Here is a 10,268-nt window from a genome sequence, read left to right as displayed (position 1 = left end):
AATAGTTTTACCTTTCAAAAAATTCAATTTGAAGTAAAGCAGCTGCTTAACTTTATACAAAGTAACTAATACTCATATTAAGTTGTAAATGTAGATAGTTACAATCTTTACAAAGAGTTTGCAATAAGTGAGAAAGTTTTTAACAATTTGATGAAATTTCCCCAAACTTATTATGACGTAATTATCAAAATGCAGTTTTAAAATTTAGATAGTTGATATCCACAGGAAGCTTAAAACAAGCTTTGCAATATTATAAAAAGATTTCAAATCTTAATAAATAAATACAGATGAATAATTTGATAGTATTTTTATAAATACAATCACACGTATGAAAGTTTAACTTAAGCTAAAAGTCTTAAACAAAAACAAGATTGTAAATGAAACTTGTTTAATAACAAAAAACTAAATCTAAAAGAAATATAATCGTTTAAATTAATTTTCTAATAATTTGCTATCAGTTCTTCTATTTTTTTTGGCAAGCTGTTTTTTTTTTCTGCAGTTATTTAGCTAAAAAGATGTTATTACTTAAAACAGCTTGTATAAAATATTATAGGCACACTTAGTTATATCTTTTTAGCAAACTTACCAAAAAGCCATACTGACCCTAATTAACACAATTTTTAATAGTTTAAAACCTCAGTTAATACTCATAGAAAGTTTTAATAAATTCGAATTACAAGCTAAGCACTCAAAAAAAGGTATCATCTGCAATAGAGACCCAAAGTAAAAAAATATTTCTGTAAGATTTGTACGTTGCAAGAATATTTAGAGCTAAAATTACTTTTACTGCAATTTATAAAACACCAGTTTAAACTAAAGTACTTTATTTAAACGCAATAAATATCGCAAACATTAATAAAGACAATGATAATTATTATTTAAGTAATAACTGTATTTATTTTGTTGCGATAATTTGTTTTTCAATCTGGTAAAGCCTTTTCATATGTTGGTTAAGAGTTTAAAAGTTTTAAATAACAAAATGACTGTATTGTAAACATTTTTAAAGCTTCAGACCATATGCTTCTAAAAAAAGCTTAATGGTCAATATTAAAGTAAGTTATTATAACAAACTAAAAGTTATATATCGTTTAAAGTTTATTTTAACACTTTTTTTTTTAATTGCACATTACTTTTAGTAATTAAGTACGGTATAAGTAATTTAATGTCCTATTGATTTACTAATTAAGTTGATACAATCATTTCTTTTAATAATAGTAGTTTGGTAATAATGATTACTTAACCGAAATTACAATGATTTTAGTCAAAGTTAATAACTTAGAATTATTAAAGTTTTGATAAAAAACTTATGTGTGTTTTAAACCCTTTTAGTTTTAATATTATTCTTTTTCCGATTTTTGAACAGCTTTTAGAGGTTTTCTTGTGCCTTTTGGTGCCTAGAATACAATTTTATTAATAAAATACATAGATAAACAGTATTTACAATATAACTTAAAGTTGAAATAATCGTATTTGTTTATTTCAAGTTTCAGTTATAAGTTTGTTTTTTTCAAAGTATCAATTTACTTAAAATGTTTTCTAACAGCTGAAACTCATAGAAGCAAAACTGCATAGACTCTATTTGTATTTATTTAGTTTGACAACTAGTTTTACAATTGGTGCCTAATACACAATTTTATTAACAAAACAAATAAAGCTCAAATTTCTTTTTATCATTAAAAACGTTTTTAAGTACAGTTGTATGTTTAACTTGTCTACTTAATCTTTTTTATTAATTAGTAACTTTATACTGTGTATCTGAAACTCAAATTTAGTAATTTAAGCTCACAAAAAGTCTCTTTCTTAATGTCTTTTTTTCATAAGTATCATTTGATAAAATAGAAGGTTTTAAGGCTTGTAGATAAAGCTTTTAAGAATTAAAAAAAATGTGAATCTTTAAGTATATATTTGGATCTTTAAGGCAAGGAGGTTGATTCAAGCGCATTAAAAAACAAAGATAATTTGGTTAAGTGATTTTGAAAACTTTTAATTATATACTAAAGTATTATTACTAAAACCTTATCAACTATATGTAAATGAAACTTGTTTAATAACAAAAAACTAAATCAAAAAGAAATATAATCGTTTAAATTAATTTTCTAATAATTTGCTATCAGTTCTTCTATTTTTTTTTGGCAAGCTGTTTTTTTTTTTCTGCAGTTATTTAGCTAAAAAGATGTTATTATTTAAAACAGCTTGTATAAAATATTATAGGCACACTTAGTTATATCTTTTTAGCAAACTTACCAAAAAGCCATACTGACCCTAAATAAAACAATTTTTAATAGTTTCAAACTTCAGCTAATACTCATAGAAAGTTTTAATAAATTCGAATTACAAGCTAAGCACTCAAAAAAAGGTATCATCTGCAATAGAGACCCAAAGTAAAAAAATATTTCTGTAAGATTTGTACGTTGCAAGAAACTTTAGAGCTAAAATTACTTTTACTGCAATTTATAAAACACCAGTTTAAACTAAAGTACTTTATTTACACGCAATAAATATCGCAAACATTAATAAAGACAATGATAATTATTATTTAAGTAATAACTGTATTTATTTTGTTGCGATAATTTGTTTTTCAATCTGGTAAAGCCTTTTCATATGTTGGTTAAGAGTTTAAAAGTTTTAAATAACAAAATGACTGTATTGTAAACATTTTTAAAGCTTCAGACCATATGCTTCTAGAAAAAGCTTAATGGTCAATATTAAAGTAAGTTATTATAACAAACTAAAAGTTATATATCGTTTAAAGTTTATTTTAACACTTTTTTTTTTAATTGCACATTACTTTTAGTAATTAAGTACGGTATAAGTAATTTAATGTCCTATTGATTTACTAATTAAGTTGATACAATCATTTCTTTTAATAATAGTAGTTTGGTAATAATGATTACTTAACCGAAATTACAATGATTTTAGTCAAAGTTAATAACTTAGAATTATTAAAGTTTTGATAAAAAACTTATGTGTGTTTTAAACCCTTTTAGTTTTAATATTATTCTTTTTCCGATTTTTGAACAGCTTTTAGAGGTTTTCTTGTGCCTTTTGGTGCCTAGAATACAATTTTATTAATAAAATACATAGATAAACAGTATTTACAATATAACTTAAAGTTGAAATAATCGTATTTGTTTATTTCAAGTTTCAGTTATAAGTTTGTTTTTTTCAAAGTATCAATTTACTTAAAATGTTTTCTAACAGCTGAAACTCATAGAAGCAAAACTGCATAGACTCTATTTGTATTTATTTAGTTTTACAATTGGTGCCTAATACATAATTTTATTAACAAAACAAATAAAGCTCAAATTTCTTTTTATCATTAAAAACGTTTTTAAGTACAGTTGTATGTTTAACTTGTCTACTTAATCTTTTTTATTAATTAGTAACTTTATACTGTGTATCTGAAACTCAAATTTAGTAATTTAAGCTCACAAAAAGTCTCTTTCTTAATGTCTTTTTTTCATAAGTATTTTTTGATAACATAGAATGTTTTAAGGCTTGTAGATAAAGCTTTTAAGAATTAAAAAAAAAAAGAATCTTTAAGTATATATTTGGATCTTTAAGGCAAGGAGAGGTTGATTCAAGCGCATTAAAAAACAAAGATAATTTGGCTAAGTGATTTTGAAAACTTTTAATTATATACTAAAGTATTATTACTAAAACCTTATCAAATATGAAGTGTTTTCTTTGTTAATAGTGTAATTTTAGTTTGAATGTAAAAAGGATTTAATTATTTATTTATCTATGCTATGTTTAAAAAACAAAATATAATAAATACTGTTCACTAAAATAAAGTACAACAGAAAAGTTTAAAACCACAACAAATTATTAAATTTCTACCAGTTTGTAATCTAGCCAGTATCTTCGAACTTCTGCAAATTGCAAACTCGAGTTGGAAATTCCCGGACATTCGGTCAACTTGATCAGTGATTTTCGAGGAATAGAAATGGTTACTGCAGGAATAAAGCAACAAACCGAACATCAACTAAAGCAGTTGATGCAGTGAATATTGTGAAAAAAAAGAGATGGCGAAACATGGTCAGAATGAAGCCGGTCTTGCAAAATCAATAGTTCGACGGTTTTACTCAAACAACATTCAATTCGATTGGAAGAGTGCAGAGATGAATGTGGAGTGTTTTAGTATTAAAAATTGATTACAATTTTTTAGTTTTGTTCATTTAAAAAAATAAGCTATTTGTCATATATTTTATATAGTTTAACTGAATAAATTTCACATAGATATTGTTTTTATAAGAATAATATCCAACTTTGTAGTTAAACGCATCGTATTGTTTTTTAAAACAATAAATATTCTGCGTGTTTTAGTATATAAACAGAAAAACAACCTATTTACGACTTGTGTGCAAGAAAAGTATATAATTTTTGATTTTAAATCAATTTGTTTTATAAAATATGAAAGTAGTTATTAAAACGAAACCATGTAACTAGAAAGCTACAGTTTAAGATTGTTTTGAATTTATTTAGAAATAGAATATAAATCTATGTTTAAAATAAATTTTTGAAACTTAAGTATCAAACAGTTGCCAAAATAAACTTAATTCAATTTTAACAATAAAATATGTTTTATTAACTTTTACAAAAAATTAATTAAAATTTAAACCTAATAAAAAAAATAGAAAGTTAGTGAACAACCTTTCTTTACCTATATTTTCTTAGTGAATCAAATCTTAATTTGTTTTTAAAATAACAAAAATACATATAAAACTTTAAAGTAAATTGTTTCAAACAGATTGAAAATTAATACAACAGAGTTAAAAATAAAACCTTAAAGTAAAGCTACACCGTAATTTTAAAAGTTTTGTATCACTTGATGATCAAAATGACAATCACAAATTTTAACAAAGTCATGCTTTTCTTAAAAAGACAAAATATTTCTCATATAAATCTATGAAAAAATTGAGAAACTTCACTTAAGTTTAAAGTATTTTTACATGAGTTATTGTCTAGGCTTTCTACTGTTTTCAGTTATGCTGATCATGTTTTTATTCGAAATTCTTTAATATATTTATTTACAAAATTTTATATGTAAAATGCACAAATTTCTTAAAACAAGAGTTTATTTTTGCATTTTTGTAGTAACTATAATAAGTGCAATGATGATTGAACTGTTAAATTTTTTTGTAAAATAAAAGTTTTGACTTAAAGTTTTTTTTTGTCTATTAAACTTTGAAAATTCTTATTTTTGTAGTTTTTATCATGTATTTAAAAAAATTTTGTATTATATTTTAAAATATCATATAAATCCTTTGTGTTCCTTAAAGAAAATTTTAACAAACTAGTTTTAGCTCAAATCCATTTTTTTTTGTGAATTTTTAACAGCTTTTTTGTTTTATTTCTGAAATTTAAACTTAAACAAGAAATTAAACTATACAAATTAAAAATGTTTTTGTAAAATTGCGACAACTCCCAATTATAACAATAAAAAAAGTTCAAGTTATAGTTTTGTAAAATGTTTTTATGTTGTGCACTTGTTCATTAATAAACATATTTAATAAGCTCGTTATCTATACATCACAAAAATATTTAGAGTATTTAGCTGTTAATAATATAACTTACTGTTGTGTTGAAGGTTTATATAATATTTTTATTTACAATATCTCCCAGTTTGCCTTTTTTCACAAGCTTTGAAGCTTCAGTTGAATAAATAAATCTTAAAGCACATAGTAATTAAAAATAATGTTTATTTAATGGCTTATTATACGTACAAAAAACCATAAATTTTTTTTTAAAACTTAAAGCTAAGTAAAGTAAGTTATAGATAGTTATCTCTAAAATTAATTTTTCTCTTCAAGTTAGTTTTACTCATTAAACACATTAAATTTGTTTGAAATAAAGTAACTTTCCTTTAAAATTTAAATCTTTACTTTATATTATAGCCACTAATATTCAAAGAAAAAGTATACTAACTAATTTAAAACTTTTAGTTGCGAATTCTTTTAATATCATAAACTTTAGTAACATAAGTTTGTAATAAATTGTATAAGCAGAATAATTTTTTAAATTTAGTGTTAAATAATGTTTGTTAACATAAGCATGATAATTAAAATTATCATTAGTTGATATTTTAATAAAGTTGTTACAGCAACGAAAATAATTAAGAAACTATGAAATTTAAGAAAATGTAAAACAAGAGGTGAAAGTTAGCTATAACTTGAAAAATTTACAAGCTATTATGAAGAAATATGAGAATAGTTTAAGCGTACCATTTGTTTTACTCACTAGTTTCTTTTTTTAGTTTTCTCTCTCAGGCATGGTAAAATTTTAAAGTCACTAATTATAGCTGTTTTATCTGTTTACACGTGTTTAAAGTTTTATAGTAAAATGAGAGAAACCTAGAGAAATAAAAGAAACTAAAGTGAAAAATAAGTGGTACGCGTGAGCGCGCTCGAGTCATTTTCTTTATTTTAAAACTTTTCAAAATTACACACGCTTAAAGCGCAAGAGAGAGAGAGCTCAAACTTTTATATTTGCATAACAACTAGTACTGCTCAAATTTGATTGCTTGAAATTAAAAAAAATTGTTAAGTTGTTTTTAAGTTTAGATCAACAAATGAATAAAATATTGTTAAATATTTTGTTTAAACTGGTTTATTAAAATTTTTGGTAAAACATGTTGGGATCTAAATATTAGTACTGTACTCTCGTATTATTACACAAACATTCTCATAAGTCATGTCACTAGAAACCGAGCGTAACAGTCTAATACTCTAGTTCAATGGAACTTTATTAAAAAGTACTAATAATGCACGCCTAAAATTGCGTTTAAACGGAAAAAGGGAACGAAGTCTTAAAAAAACTGAAGTTATTAAATTTAAAAAAAATATTTAATTAACTGTAGCGTAAGGTTGACTTTATTACTTTTTATAAACTGTAAAAAATCTTCCTAACAAAATAGAAATATCAGCATTTTTGTATTAGTTCATACTAGTAACTTAAAAGTGTTTACATATATATAATCTAGCGGTGCTGAAAATACCTTAATGTAACTAGAATGTTTTTTAGAATTTACTTGAGTGTCAAAACTAAAATTAAAATCTTTATCTTATAAAAAAACTATACCAGTTGGAACGAGGCGATTCAAATGTTCTTTAATAACTTAAAGTTTTAATGTATTAAAAATAAAAGCTAAGGGTTAAATTAAAAACTATTTAGAAAATGATTTATTGTATTTTTCTTGGTTTAAATAGGTATTTTAAAGATATTACTAATTATCTCTAGTATTTTTATCAAAGTTTGCTCTATTTTTTGTTTAAGTAAATGTATTGAAATCTGATTTTTTTGTGAATTTATTTATTGACATTCTAGTAAGTTAAAGCACTTAATGCGCTCAAATCTTGACTTTTTCCTAAAAATTTTCAAAGAGATTCGATTTTTTTATTATTTAGTTGCGAGCCTAGTAGACTACTGTGCGGTACATTATAGTGCAAGGTTTCTCAAACACGTTTTTAAAATCGCTAACTTGAAGAAATTCTAATAATAATTGTCCTCATTTATTTGATGTTTCCCATCACTTACTAATAACCCAACAATTTGTAAAGATGCTTGTTTTTTATTTCAAGATCTACTAATTTTTAGATAAATAATTTTATTTGAAAATTATTAGAAACACTAGAGTTTTACAGGTCCTTGTTTACAAGCTTGTTTATGATTTTTTTCACTTTAGTAAAACTTTAGCTTACAACTTCAAACTTTACTTACCACTAGTTGTGCAAAGACCACTGCATTTTACACTTCTCAAGGATTTGAATATTTCAATACTATAACAGTTTTAATACTAGGAATTCATTCAACAATGAGTCAGAAAAACTATTCTCTGATATTTTTTATTTACAACACATTTACAAATATAAGAATAATAATTTAGACTTATTTCATCGTATTATAAATATGAATTTATTTAAATGGAAATTTAAATAAGTTTTATTTACTCATTTTCAGTTATAGTTTGTAGATAGATCATCATTAGCTTAAAGAATATTTTCATAAATAGCAATGGATCATAAGTAATGTTTAACCTTTTGTTATTGATCATGAATGCAATTTGGTAATATTTAATCTATATATAGTACTTTATAATAAATACTTAATTATAAAGTTATCTTCCTCTTAAGCATGCACTTTGAAAAAAACACAAAACTGCATACAAGGTTGCATTTAAAAATTAGTTTTCATATGAAAATTTGTTCAGGTGTGGCAATTTTAATAAATTTACATTAAAAAATTATCCCAAAAACACATTGTGCTAAATTTTTAACACTACATGTTTCAATAGAATAATAAGCATAATAATTATTTTTATGCTGTTTTGTTTAAATAGTTAAAACCTATTTAAAAATCACCTTTTTTAACTTAAGATTAGTTCACTACTGAAAATGGTCAAAAAAATATGTAATTTAAAAGCTTGGAAGAAAATTATAAAAACCCAGAAGAATTTACCAAAAACATTTGGCCACCCTGATCAAAGCTTATCACATTTAATACATTAATTAAACACGGGTAACACACTTGCTATTGCCCAAAAAGTGTTTATCAATGCAAAGGACAAAATAACTGATGTGTTTTTAATATAAACAATTTAAGAGTATCATTTTATGTTAGTTTTAAGTGTGTTAAAAAAACTTTAAGAAATGTTTCCGTATAACATTTTTCATATTGTCTTAAATTACAAACAAAATGTGTTTTGGTGATAACTGCAACATCAAAAACAATTTTCAGATAAAAAAATGTAGTTGCAATTGTAGGGTCCCTATAAGTTTATAATAAAGTTGTTTTCAGAAAAAAAGCCACTATGAAGGTTTATCTAATCTGCTAAAATTTGTACAAGGTGTTTTTGTGATAATTTTTACATTAAAAGAAATTAAATTTAATTATATTGAAATGTTACATTTGTTATAAGCTTCTACTAGGTACTTATACTAAATAAGATTACTGTATATAATCATTAAAAAAAAAACAGTATGTGTACAAAAATTTGTTAGCAAATTTAACTTAATTTTATTATATTGCTGTAATGTCTTACCTAGATTCAAGCCAAAATGTTATATGCAATAAGATTTTTAACAAGTATAGTTTAAACTTCCAAAATCTAAGATCTAGGAGTCTGAAAAAACTTGGAATTTTGTACCGTTTTTATATAAACATTTTAGCCATTCTACCAAGAAAAACTTTAATTTTGAAAATCTAGGTAAAAAAACATGAAATTTTGAGCCTTTTTTTGTCAAAAAAACATCAGTTTCAAACATTTGCAGTTTGTGTAATTGTAAATACTAAAATTTTGATTAGTTAAGAAATAAATAATTAAAACTTAAATGTTGTCCTGGTATTAGTTAATATAAAACAAGTAGTATGTCAATACCTTTTCATACCATAGTTTGAATTTAACTTCAAGGTAAAGTATTTTTTTTTAAATTTCTTTACAATAATAGAAAACCAAAAAGAGTTTCAAAAAACATTGACCATCCTGGTATAGCATATAGTAAAATTTATGCACACACTTACATTAAAGAAACACTGAATAAAAACAAAAAAAACTTAAATTACCTATTTACAAATTAGATGTTTAAATAACATTAGCTTGTAGCCCTGAACAAAAAGTTTTTAGAATTTCTTTCTTGATAATTTTAGAAACATTTTATTTTAAAAATTTACACTTTAAATTTGTTTTATAGTAGAAAAGTTTTTTCTTTTTATGTGCACTAAGGAAAGACCACTGGACTAAAGTTTCTTCTTGTTATAAGTCCCTTCTAATTCTATATAAATTCTATTTAACTAATAGATTAAGTCTATTCGAAATATAATTTTATGTTAAGTTGTAAAGTTTGCAATTTTTCTTCATAATTTTCTCAAATAAATATTCTATTACCATATTTTTTTACTTGAGCTAGACACTTAAAGTTTATAAAAGTATTAAATATAAATATTTTAAACATTCACATTGAATTTCAAAGATAGGTGACTAAAAACACTTTACTTAAAATAAAAATTAAAGTACTTTTTTGAGCTTATTATACTTGTATATATTTTTTTGAGTACAGAAATGAAATAATTACTACATTAAAACCTAAACACAGTTTTAAGAATAGTCATGAATTGTTAGGAAACAGGACTATAGGCAGGATGGCCATTTAACTTGAAAAAACCTGGCATTTGATAGTTGTTGAAAAAATACTCAAAAAAGCTAGATTTCCAAACAATTTTTATGTATAATTTAATGGAATTTAGATTTGATAAGAAATATTTAAAATATG

Source organism: Thalia democratica, chromosome 2 (assembly GCF_965202585.1).
Source record: "Thalia democratica chromosome 2, ktThaDemo2.hap1.1, whole genome shotgun sequence".
Classification (NCBI taxonomy): domain Eukaryota; kingdom Metazoa; phylum Chordata; class Thaliacea; order Salpida; family Salpidae; genus Thalia; species Thalia democratica.
This window is presented reverse-complemented; position numbering follows the sequence as displayed.